Genomic DNA, 13,769 nt, shown 5'->3' with positions numbered 1-13,769 from the left:
AAATCTCTTTTTTTCTTTTTAATCAGTATCATGACACTAGGAAGAGAAGAGAGGAGGAATGGTTTGAGGATGTTTTTGGCAGGAGGCTGTAACAGTGCTAGGGAGCAGCTGCCCTGACAGTCTCTTGCCCATCTGGAGCAGGGGACCTGGTATGAGGTTTCCATGCACTCCCTATAGAGACAGTAGGGCAGTATAGGGCAGTATATAGTGTAAGTAGCAGGATTTCGATAAAACTCACTCCCTGTTGAGTCTTGTGATTTGTGCAGAATTCCTGCAAAGAAGCTGAGAAGTACTGGGAAAGGCTGCACAGTTTCCCCCAGGGTACGTATGGGGAATTTGGGGTCTTTTGCTCACCCTGTGCTGTGAGCGCTTGCTGGGACACTGGAGCAATAGTACCACAGTCCAGGCTCCATATCACAGTCATGATCATGGCTTCATCTAGCCCAGGACATGGAGAGATTTGTCCTAGAGGATGGATGAAAGGCACCGTGGTTCCTCACTCTCTGCCCATCTCGTCAGCTGTACAAGCGTCATCCCTCCCCTGCAGGAGTGACAATTAGAGGATAACTAGACCTTCTGCTGAGCCCCCCAGACCTCTCGGCTGGATGAGCAGCCTCCAGGCTTTGCGCTGTCCTCTGCAAAAGGGGCCACCAGTGATGACAGCAGTGCCATTTAGGAGCAGGTGATGATTCAGTAGGAATGAATGAATGCTTTGTGCTTTTGATCCACCAAACTCTGCTTTGGCCATGCATAGATAAATAAATAAACACGGGGAGAAATACAATCAGCTTTCCACTAAACTTCAGAATTTAGTACATTTTTACTAACATATTCTTTGCTTGAATATATTCATTTTTATCCTTCAGGCAAATATTTCTGCCTCATGTGAACCTTTTATGTAAATCAACAGAGGCATTTGGCAAGTCATATCAAAACCACAGCTTTACATATCAGTGAAGCAGAAAATAAATGGAAATAATTACTGATGCCTCCAAGTACAGATTTGTTTCAAAATGAAACATGCAGTTCAGAGAGGATGAGCTGTATATATCTAATGATTTCCTCTTAGATTACACTGCACTGGCTCAGTCAGTTTAATTTCATTCAGGGATGTGTTTTTCACCCTCCTTTGGGGGGAGTCAGGGAGAGGTAATGGTTAGTTGGTTGCTCATTTTGAGCATATTGAACAAAATCAGAACTTAAACTTAACCTACTTAGTAAATCCTGAAGATAATATTTCTAAATCCCTCTCTCATGCTAGAAATGACAAATTAACTGGCTTTTCAAAGAAAACAGCATACACTGTAGCACCAGTGACATCACTAATACATCCACTGACTGAGCAAACTGCAGTTTCTATATGGTGGACTTGATCAATATTCACTGAGGTCAATACTAATCTGTTTTCATGTATTTCAGTATAAACCAATAATGCATGTCATGAAGTCCCTGCATTGCCCTGACAAGAGGCGAGCCGAGTCCTGCGGTGCCAAGGCCTGCTCTGAGCAGTTGCTGGGTTCCACTGTCTTGGCAGTGGTTGCATCCCAGCAGGACATCTAGGAGCACTTCTGCTTAGTGCCTTTGGATTTCTGGAAACAAATATTTTATGACTGTTATCATGACTAGACAGTAGTTGAAGGAGTCACTCAGGACTCAGCAAATTCTACCCTTTTAGAGCATAAGACTGGCTATGCAGGCTAGACCAAAGATCTACCTGGCCCTATATCATCTCTCTAACCAGCTGCTTAGGGAAGAAGAGGAACAGATAAGTCTGTCTTCCCCCAGTATTCTCTCAGCCTTCATTTTTTCTCAACTTTTTGAATCAGATGCTTTTCTTAGTCACCCTCATTGGATTTCTCCTTTATGAACTTGTCCAGTGTCCACCTGAAGTCACGTAAAGTTGTGGTATCCACATATCCTTTGAGACAAGGACTTGCAGGTATAGAGCCCATTGCAGAAGGAATTGTCTCCTTTTGCTTGTTCTGAACCTGACTCTTAGTAGCTTCGTTTGATATCTCCTAATTCTTGAACTGATGACAAGAGAAAACAAGGACTTATTAGTTTGGGTTCATACTCACACACTTCCTTCTGCTTTGGTCCCCTGACAAAGCTTTTTGTTTTGCCTTTAATGTTACTCACCTGGTTTGACTTTGCTAAAGAGAAGATGGGCTGGAATCAGTGAATATAAGCTTATTAGGTGGGTGAAGTGTGTGCAGGGTGTGGGAGGAAGAGCTCATTCATAGCTTGCTTCTGCCCTCTGGAAGGCCCAGTCACTCATTGAGCTCCTGGACACAATCAGTCCAGAGGGAATATCTGTTCTTCCAGGCAGATGGGAAGTCTAGAAACCTGATTTGGCCTGTGCTGTCTTAAAGCCTAGGATCAGGAGCCTATTTCCAAGGAGTCCCTTGCCAGTGCACATCACGTCCCCGTCAAGCCAACTGTGCCCATGCTCTACACTTAAGCATGTGCAGATTTGGGGTGCATGCACAAAACAGCATCATGCAATGCGTTTGCAGCCCCTGCTCCACAGAGAGGCCAAACCAGGCTCACTGTGCTTGCAACAGAGAACTGCTCTGACCATGTGAGGACAGCAATGAATGAGGCCTATGACACCAGTAAGACAGTTACCACACTGGTTCTTTGGTGTCCTGAGTTAGGTAAGGATTTGCTTTGTAAATCGATTTACAGCCATGCCTAGAGGGCAGAGTATCAGCCCTGTGCTCCTTTGGTATTTCAGAGCAATAGTTTCCAGACTTCTGTTATTACTGTCCCTACTGTTAAAGTCAAGCTCATGGGGGGGAGGCTAACACAGTGTTAGCCATGACTTTTGATTGACAGTCTTGCTTCTGCTGGGCCTAAATTTCAAATACATCATAAAATAATGGATTTCTGTGGGGTACACACCCCACTTGGAATTGCTACATTTTCACAAGCCCCACTTTGGTTACTGCTCCCCTGCCTGCAGTTCCTGAATATGTAAATGTATAGACAGTTGTGTTTCAAAGGCCAGCTCTAGTTTTATTTAATTTGCCTCCATTTTTATTTCATCTTTTGCTGCAAGGAAAAAATAGATAGATTTCTTGGAACAACAGCTCTATTACATTGCTAAAGCATTTCTTCAGATACTAATAGTACACAAGTCCTGAAAAAATTATAGTCCGAAGAAATGACCATTCCTTCTACCCCTCCACACATTACAATTCTTTTAAAGCTCTCTACCCTTAAAAATATTAACAGTATTAAATCCCATCTCAAACTTTCTTGATGTAGGTAGAAAAATCTATGAAGAGACAGTACCTTGAAGTTCAGGCAGAAGTTATCTGACAAGGGACAGAACACCAAGAACAAGGAAGATGTGGCAAAAAAAAATCTGTGAAACAGCATGTTTTCTGATGTATTTAGCAAAGCAAACTACTGCAGATTTCCTTTCAGTACTAACTCCTGACAGGAAGCTTATCAATGTTTGATGTGTTGCTGCTAAGCACATTTACATCATTCTGATGCTGAACAAAACAAAACAAAACAAAAAAAGATAAGGCACTAGCTGTTCTGCTTCATAAAACCTTCCTTCATGGCAGTGTAACAATACTTTAGCTTGTCAAGCTCTGCTGTGCATTAGCAAGTAGAGAAATGCAGGGGGAAAGCAAGCTCATGTCTGAAGGGGCAGAAAGGGAGATAAAAAGAAAGAGATAAATCATTTTAAAGTCACTGCTATGTTGCATTTGGCATGCACAAGCAGTATTTTGAAATGTTTAAAGGATGTAAGATCTGCTTCACATGCCAGAACAGTTGAATGGTAGAGAAATTCATCTCAAAACAGAAGGGTTCAAAGTCTTCACTGGTGTCACATCTTTCAAGGCTATCTCTACAGAAGTGGACAGGTTTCTCAAAAGGATGCAGGGTATACACAAATCAACAGATGTTTCATCTTTAGTGAAATGTTCTTGCCAAGAATTATTCCACGGTTTCTTTTAGTGTGCCAACCGGCCCAGATTCAAAGAGCTTTACTTTGAAAATACAGCCTCCAGGTCTGTGGAGGGGGCATGAAGCTGTTCTCTGAGCTCGGACTTGACATCCCAAATATATAAAAGGAGGGAGACACAATTTTTCCTTTGGTCACCACAGTCACATTAGTAGTGCTGGTGCCATTTTTGAGGAGTCACTGTGCTGAAATTCACTTCACCTGCCCCTGTTCATGCCAGTGGCATGGAAATTTCTGGCTTGACCAGGTACAATTTGTGGAGAGCCAGTATCTGAGATACAGATGCTGAGGGAAAACTGCAGCCTGGCAACTAAATATGTGCAAGTACATCCAAATTAGGTATTTATTTTCAACAATGCATATGCCCAACAAAGCATTCTATTATTGTTAAAAGCGATTTTTCTGAGACTCATATTCTCAAATTATTACAGTACTTTTGCTATACAGTATTCCCAAACAACCTAATGAAAAAGAAATCATCAAAGAGGACTAATTTATACAATCTCTGTAAGCAAACAAGCTAATTTCCTAATTTTTTTCTTGTGGTCTAAACCTGGAACCTTCCAGATCTACTTTCTGCATTAGCCTTGAAGAAAAGGGTTATGTCACCACAAAGCTTTTTTTAATCGTTTTTTCCTATATACACACAAAGCTGGGCAATACTTAGAATCAGATACCCAATAAATTTACTTAAGTTAATTGCAACCTCCTTATTTTGTGAGTTCAACAACCATGCCTGAGGGAAATAATTTGCTTAGAATATCTTTGCAAAACACACAAACCCATATTGGTGCAAACAGTCAGAGTAAAATACTTCAAGCATTTGAACGAACTTTATCACAGATGGCAGGAATTTGCTAGTAAGGTTGTTTATTTGTGTCCGGCAATACTGTTGAGGCATAAGTAATGTCTGAGCAGAGACAAATCTAAGTTATTTTATACTTTCTTTTAAGACAGTTCAAAAGGAATTCATTTGCCTTGCTTACTCAGCAAACTGGATAAGAAGCCTAGCTCTTTACATGCTGTTGTTCCAGTTTCAGAGAAGAAAAGCTGTAAAACAGGGGTGCTTCGTTAAAATACCATAGCTGGCACCTCTCAAAGGCACAGGAGAAGAATATTCACGAAGTAACATGTTATAAATTATAATCGAGATTCCATTCTCCCAGGCAGAAGAGAAAGCAACTTGTCATTTGAAGTGTTGTGAGTTTCTGAAAATGGACTAGGAGTTTAGAGGGTATAATGATATCATTAAGAAACGCCCTTGCAAAGCAAGCAAAATTATACTGTGCTGTTTCTTGAAAACCACAGGAACTCTTTATTGTTCTGTCAGTAGCAGTTCAAAGAGCTATGTGACCCCATTAACATTCACTCAGGCATGTATAACAAATTGGAGGGGTGAAATTTCTTGAATAGATAATTATATTTTGTGTATTCGAATACCTAACACTTAGCCATGTGGGCTCAGCTCCACAAAGTGCACACCTTGCACACCTGCTTTTCCTCACAGTTTATTTATTTTTACTATTTAGATGAGGAAGCAATATCAAAAGCAGAGAAAGAACAGGGAGGAAGGGAAGCAGAAGGAGCTAGATAATGGCTAGCTGATATGATGGGCCACGGCTGACCTGATCTAATATTAGCAGCAGTTCTGTTTTGAGCAGAAATTCATACTAGATGAATTTGTTTGATTCCTGTTTTGTTCAGAGAAACAGGACTTTTCTACCACATATATTTTCTTTTAAAGCCTTGTCTATTACAACCTTCCTACCCACCTTTCCATGACAAGAAATGTGTAGGAATATTTGGGGTGATGCCTTATAAGACTTCAGCTAGAATCTTGCAAAGAAACTGAGTTTCTCTCAGTTTCAACAAAAGGCAGCTCTTCAGGCCCAACTACTTAATTAAAGCATGAGCGTCTCCTAGAAAATGTCAGCTTTTCATAGAAAAGCATAATTGCAGAAATTCTGCTGCAGTATCTCATCAGAACAGCAGTTTGGCTGTTTTCAGCTTCCTTAGTCCTTTGGCAGTTCAGCTGTCCGAGCGACTCTTTGACTCGTTCTGCCAAACAGCTACAGACAGTCTCCACACTGCAGAGCTGGTGGACTCAACTTAACTAAAGAGAGAGACCAGCAACAGAAAGTGAGGATTTGAGGTGCTGCCTCGTTGGCTTTGAGTACAAATGTTTTATTTTCAAAGAAAAGTGTTTGGAATTTGTCTGAAAATATGGAAGGGTTTTTTCTTTTTTTAATAGTAAAATGATTAACTTCTTTCAGAGAAAGAGAATGAGGAGGATAGGAGATATTTTGTCCAGTGTTATCAAAAAGCCTACTCACATTAATTAATTAACTCCAAACCATTATCTGTACTAATTCATTAATTTAATTAGAGTACAGACTCAGGAATCCTTATCTCTTTACAACTGTCCCCCCACAGCTTTCCTCACAATTAAACAAGGAGTTTGAGAATTGATCATAGAGGAAAAGATCATCACAAAAAAGTAAATGCTGTCTGTATTATACTGAGATGTTATTGCCAGTGAGACTCTTTAATTCAGGCTCTCTGTGTTTGTTAATGAAGCCAAATAAAGTTAGGATTGTTACTGGGACTATTTATGAAACTTCACTCAGAAGTTACAATGGGCCCTTTGTAGCTGCTGTTTGTGTGTCCATGCACGTGAGTGCTCCCACTAACTCACAAGCAACCATCTCTTCCAGACACTAAGCACATCTACTACTGAGCACACTTTCACCAGTTCAAATCTGCTTCTAATTTCACTTTGAAAATAGCAGAATAAGACATATATTACTCTAGATGAGCTTTAAGCCTAGGCAAGCTTCAATTCTATTTCCATTTTTTTAAAAGTTCTGCTGTTATCCTCTGTAATCCTTAAATGGTGATAAACTATTTTGATCATCTCACATATATTCATGCATCTGCCTTTCTTCTGAAAAACTGTCAATTTGATGGCATCCTCAATGTATCAGTTATTTGAAGAATCTCTGTATTGTAATTGTGCTAGACAGCTATGATTTTTCTCAGCTGTATTTTCAGTGAATGTAAAGTAGAGTTGGTCAGAAAACCTCCCCTTAAATGGAAATGATTTTTATTACACGTTTGCCATGTTTTAAACCGGTTCTAGTGCAGATAGTTTGAAATAGTGGGAGTGTGCTTGGACTGAAAAGCAGAATGCAGATTAAATGATCTAATATGTCTGTAGCAGAAAGGGATGTAAAAGATAATCTGAAAGAATTTCAGGAAAGTTTGAAATACAGGGCAGTACAGCTGGTGAAGGAATTTCCACTGAAATGTTTTTTCCTCAGAAAATGCTAATTTGTCAAAATAAAATTCAGTTGGGCAAGGGGAGAAGAAAGTGTGGAGTCTCATTGAATTTTTCACTCTACATTTTCATCTTTCCTTGGAAGATTTCAACGTCTGAGATGTTTCAGTTTGACATTTTTGAATAAAGGAACCCCTGCTATTCAGAAATGTTTGTTTCAAATGTTAAGCTCTATAAAGTTAAGAAGAAACTTAAAAATATTTGAAAGTGAAGCTGAATGCTTCAAGATCACTAGACAAAATGTTCTAATTGGCATGGAAAATTTCTCAAAAAATGTTTTGGTGTCGAAAGTCTTCTCCCCCAAGCCTAAAAACATCTTGTGGAATGGAAAATCGCTTCCTGCCAAGCTATAATAGGGGTGGAATTGCGGCCTCCATCAAAGCAAAAGTCCCCTTCACATCACTGGAGTTAGGACTTCACCTCAAGCTTATTGAAAACATTGTAGTCCCTTTTGACCATACTGCATAGCCAATATTCAGGACATAAAGTAGGTTGTTTTGTTTAGGAGGAGATACTGATAATAGACAAGGCTTTAAAAGAAAATATATGTGGTAGAAAAGTCCTGTTTCTCTGAACAAAACAGGAATCAAACAACAAAACAGCAAATGCTGCCCCAAATCATTGCCTTTCTGGGCTTAGTAAACAGTTGCAGAAGTTTGAAGCGCTACTGCCTTCAGCTCTTAGCCACCAGCCTTCCACCAGGCTGTGTTGGGGGGGACTAGTCTTACACAGCCGTAGCTGTTCTGCCAGGCGACATGCGTCTCAGTCCTGGAGTATGTGAGGATCCAGGGCGAATCCTCTCCTACAAAGAGCAAAGTCTGTTTATCTGCCTTTGCTTTTGAGGATATTCCACTCCATAGGTCACAGCTTACAGCCGTATTGTCACTGCTCCTCTTGCTCCGGCCTCCTTGCTCCCGCCATCCCCCTGCCCATGCAGACATCTACCATCTTCAGCAGAATAACACCCATTCCGCCTCACTTTTACACTTAATTCTCACTGAAGTGTCATTTCTACACCTCGGTTCTGGCCCAGTCTTGTCTACACAGCCCCTTTATTTTTTTCCAAAAAAAGCAACGTAACTGCTTTATACAATTCTTGTAACAGCAAGATGCTTGCAGTAAACACTGCTTTCAGGAAGCTTTCACTCAGCTTCCATGCTAACAGGCAAAAGCTTTGAGAATTGTAAAAGAAACAAAACAACAGTTGGTATAGATGTATCCCTCCTGAAGTTCTGTGAAATTAATGAGGAGATGGATAAATGTAAGTTAATGTAAGTACATTTGGCTACATTCACATTTTATAAGAGGAAGAAAGGTTCAAGATATTATGTGAGCTGTCTATGCACATGGTGGGAAAGTTCTGGGCATGACTGGTGTCAGCTATAACTGTTTTATTAGCTACCGGTACGAAATAGCTGCTTTCTGTTTAAAGCAGATTTATTGCAATAAACTTTTCTGTCTGTTTGCCACAGATGAAAGGGTATTTGCTTCCTGTCTAATTCTTGTCACTAACTCCATGAGACCTTTCCTAAAATGTAATAACTGTCATTAAAAAAAGGCTATCAGCTTTACATATCCAGCCTCTTCAACTGTCCACATTGTGGTTTATCCCACTTACCCGCAGCCAGAAGCCAAAAAGCCTCCAACTGGAAAATGTGCTGATCAATTCTACTAAGCAGTTAATTCCAATTTTCAAGTAACGAATGTGAGTCTAAAGCCTACTGTGCTTTTTTTTCCCCTTGTTCTAGTCAAATCCCTAGAGATGTTAGGCAAACAATAAGCATAGGCCTTCTCTTGCAGAGAGCAAAGTCTGTTTATCTACCTTTATTTTATATGTAATAAGTCAATCCTTTTTCTTGTCTCCTAAAATTTCAAAGGCATCCTTATTGACAGCCCAGAGAGTACTCACTCTACATATCACAACAGCTGTTCAAGACAGATAGCATGAGCATTTCTGGAATAATTCAAACTGACCTTGTTTCAATGGATACTAAAGCGTTCATCATTAGTTGTGACTTCACGTTTAACAAAGGTCTCTAACATGAAATATATTCTAATATTGAGGAAAAATTTAACTTCAGAAAACATTCTGAAACTTTTAAGACTGCACTTTGCAAAAAAAGTTTGTATGCTTTTTATGTGCATATATTGCAAATGGATTCATCCAAATATCTGTGTAAATATGAAGACCTATATTTTGTACAAATAATGATTTTGAAATCAAAGTTTTTTGTCATAGATGTTTGGGAAGCAGAGTATTCCACTGTATATTACAGCATCAAGTAAATTTTAATCTGTAGCAGTTCTCTAGATGCTGAACATCATTAGATCTTAGAGCGGACTCTTTTCAGAAACAGTTAAATGATTTTGCTGGAAGGAACGTAATTTTCTTTACAGACCAGATTTTTCCCCCTCTGTAGGCAAAACCACGTCTGATACAACTAATCTTGCCTCTGTAAACATAAGCTTGTGTTATTAGTGAGGACTCTGGAGGTGTTTGAGAAGCTACCACATGCATTTTGGACATATAAAAGCACTATGATTAAGATGCAGGAAAACCTTAGTTTTATATTTTGAGGAAATCGCTAGCCTTCTGGTAAGATCTCTGGTAAGACCTCACTAAAGAAACAGTTATTAATCTCTGAGAACTCAGCCTAGAATACTCTGTTTTCTTTAATTTCTCTCACCTGGAAAAGATAACAACCAGGCTTTTGCACAAAATCCAAAATCTAAAGATTTCCTTGATTCTTTACAATTTTTGAAATCCTGAACATAAAAAACAAACATACAAACAAACAGACTGTCTTAACTTAGATGACTTATATCTTTCTGAAGGGGAAGGAGAAAAAGGGCCTTATTTTCAGCTGCCATAAATCAGCATAACTCTGCACAGAGCCCCATCTAGTTTATACCACCTGAAAATCTGGCCTTGTGTATCTGTTGATTTTTGTCTTTCAGATTTTAATCCTGAAAGACTGGCTAGATGCAGAATTAATGAATGAGTCATTTCTGAGTCTGCATTTAGTCCCCCAGAGATAAACAATTTTAAAGTCTAATTTGAGGGGCTTTTTCCACTAGGTGCTAATGTACTTTTTCTTGTCATTGTCCAAGTCAGTGTATACATATATCTACATGTGGTTTTACTTGCCTGTTTTGCCTTATGCAATAAAAGAAAGCTCTGCATCTTTTTTTTAATACAATCTGTTACAAATACCTGATGCAACAACATTATAGGATATTTGTAGCATAGGCAGACCTTTCCTTACACTATAGATTTCCACAGAAAGGCTGAGCTAGAATGAGTCTTTTTTAGATCGCTCTTCAGTTTGTTATGATGTGGATTCTCACATACTTTAAACTTTCAAGTGATAGCAATACTGTGTTCCAAAACTCTGCACAAAGCCTAATTGTATCTCATACCTACTATGCAAGGCTTCTCATAGCCTGTATCTTTCACATGGTTCCCAAGAAGTTCAGCTGAAGTATTAAGTAAGCCAGAGCGCTCGCACCTTTGTTAGGTTTCAGATTAAAATTGTGTTTAAGTGAAGAGAAAAAAGTCAGTTCCTTCCTATAAGGTCTGGGCTGGTGAAGAAAAGACCAAACTTGCAGGGCAGAGGTCTCACACAGATACATGAGCAGCACCTGGGCTCCATTCAGATCCCCCATTTGACTGTAACAAAGATTTAATGCCCGGACCTGTGCTATCCATCAGGTTTGGTCATACCCACCAACCCAGCTGATGCTGATATAAAATACCATTCCAAAATCTCTGCTTGATTTCTGCTTTGAAAAAGCAAGAACTGATAACAAATAGGAAAGAAATCAAGTGCTTCTTACAAGTCATAATGAAATGGAATATTAAATGTTTATCTTTTCCAGATTAAATTTGTTGGAATATTTCAACAAAATAGTTCCATTTTGACAAAATAGCATTTTTCTGGAAAAAAAGGCTTTCACTAGAAAACTTTTTATCAGCTCTAAAAGCTTATACTTTTTGCGAAGATTTTGTTGGGAAAAAAATAGAAAAACAAAATATTATGCCATGATATGGAACTGCACTTCATTCCTGTCAGCTCTATGTTCTAGTCTGCATTTTGATAATATTGTTCTAAAGAGCAACATGAAAAACTTTTGATTGTAGAAGACAGTATAACTATGAAGAGACAAGTTATCTTGCTTCTATAATTTAATTGACATTAACTTTCTCAGTTCCACGTAATGACAGTAGGAGGGAATTTCCAAACAAATTTTTGTAACTTTTTTAAAACTATAGCTTATATTAAAGGTCAAAAAGCTTCAGATAATTTTAAGCAAGCCGAGTTTTCCCTAAACTGGTATCTCATTCCAATTTACAAAGTGAGGTAAGGTCCAATAATGTCCAAACATACCCGTTATCTTGATTATTTGACTTATCTCCACATCAGTGCTATTCTGGATAAATGTACCTAAAACATAGTTTTCTAAGAGAAGCTTACACAAGTTTTCCCTTATTTTAAGAGTTTCTTAATAAGAAATTGATCAGTAACAATATCTGATAAAGGCATTCTTAATTCAAAGATGATTGATTTCCTTATGTTTCCATCTCCTCCTAGAAATGTCAGTATCCAATTTTCACTGCTTTGGATGATGATAAACTAATTTAAAAAATAAAAGAGCTTCGGTGATTTTCAGTTAGCTAATGGAAGTTGTTGGTCATAACTTCCATCAGGCTATTAGCAATGAAAAACTGAGTCCAGATCCTTGTTTGTTGATGCTGGGTTTTCCCTGTTCCCTGTTCATCCTGCTTTTTACTGCAATGATGGTGAAACTGGAATCTAATCACTATCAAACCCTAATGTTCACTCCTGCAGTGATTCTTCATTGTCACAAAATAGGCATAGGACTTTTTTAAGAGTAGCAACCCTTACAAATGTTAATACAAACGCACGTTACAGAATTGTCAGAGAAAAAAATAATATGGTCAGGATATAAACACTCATCTTACTTGTTGTTTCAGTACCTTGAGACAGCTTTAGGGCAGGTCAGCCTTTATGAAAGGCAGTACCAGGGACACTGGAGCACAAAACTGAGCTTCAGGTTATTTTCGGATACAGCCTGCTGATTCGTGCTGTGAGCAACTCAGCAGGGTCTCAGTAGCCCAAGGCCTTCTGGTTTTGTTTTCACCAAAGCAATGATAGCTGAGATCAGAGCGGAATGTTTTCCATGTTTTGGGATATTTCTAGTCGCTGTTGGAGAAGTCTCCGCCTTTCGACTCAGAGGACCAGCTGGATGCATGTATGCATGTATACAAACTGGAGAACATAGCTCTGCTGGTGGGTAAGGCAGAAGGAAGCAGTGTTTCTCTGTACTCACGGGTAGGAGCACTCTAAACTCAAGTCCTGTCTGGAGGTACAGCAACTGCATCCTCCAAGCAAAATGTAGCCAGAGTTAAAAATAAACAAACAAACAAACAAATAAATAAAATCTCTGCTTCACTGCACACCCAGTCTGTACTCACTGCAACACGTAAAGTTCAGGCCTAATTCCCATATTTATTAGTTGTCTTTAAACAACATTCATTATGAAACATAAGGCATGCTAAGAAGGATTGTAGCGACCATGTTTCACATGTTTTACATGCTTCACAATTGCAGCATGGGTTTCTTGGCTTTGCTGTTAGACATTCATGACTCATGCTTCTCAAATGTTATACAAAATGCTGAAAGATCAGTCTCTGGTTAACTGAAGCCACTATTAAATTTTGTCTAAAATCATAGGATAGTTATAAGATCAACATGACACAGAGAGAAATATATCTTCGTGCATGAAGAGAACAGAGGGAAGAAATATGCTGTGATGGGGAAAAGCTGTTCGCATTTAAAAAAAAGAATCAGAAGTCAAAATTCATCAAGTTACTGGCAAAATAAATTGGTTTTCTATACATCTCTTTCCCCACCTTTACATCCATGTGACAAGTTTATCTTTCATGTGTTAAAACTCAAAAGATCAGTAAGGTCAAGAAAAGGGTATGGTATGAGCTCAAAACATACAGTAGCAATTGCCTTGTGATAAAAGAGTAGAGCTCATTAATCAGAGATGGTTTAGGCAGTAAGAACACATTTGTCCTTGCACTGCTGTGGTGTAATTAGAATTGCCATACTGTACAAATAGTTATTTAGCATCTGAACAACAGCTGATTAAAGTAGTGACATTATGCTACTTTTAGGTCATTAATAAGGTAATTGAGAAACAGGGTAGCTGCCCTGTTGAGTTATAATGGACTGGCTTGTGTAATGTAGTGTATACGGAAATCCAAACAGAATAAAAAGTAGTATGGAGCAAAATGTGTTTTCAGACCAAATGGTGACGTAACGAATATTTCATTTGCCTGTGCATTTACAGGCTTCTACAGTGTTCAGAACTGAACATCCTGTATAATAGCTATGTATCAATCTCCACAGGCAAATCTTT

General features: G+C 38.8%; 1 protein-coding gene across 1 annotated transcript in view; it reads right to left on the bottom strand.

Moving 5' to 3' along the window:
* The window catches only part of CLVS1 (clavesin 1), a 96,297-nt gene that overhangs the window by 51,304 nt on the left and 31,224 nt on the right, over positions 1 to 13,769 (bottom strand). The window lies entirely within an intron of this gene.

The sequence above is a fragment of the Apteryx rowi genome, unplaced genomic scaffold (genome assembly GCF_003343035.1).
Source record: "Apteryx rowi isolate R43461 unplaced genomic scaffold, aptRow1 scaffold_96, whole genome shotgun sequence".
Classification (NCBI taxonomy): Eukaryota; Metazoa; Chordata; class Aves; order Apterygiformes; family Apterygidae; genus Apteryx; species Apteryx rowi.
This window is presented reverse-complemented; position numbering and strand designations above follow the sequence as displayed.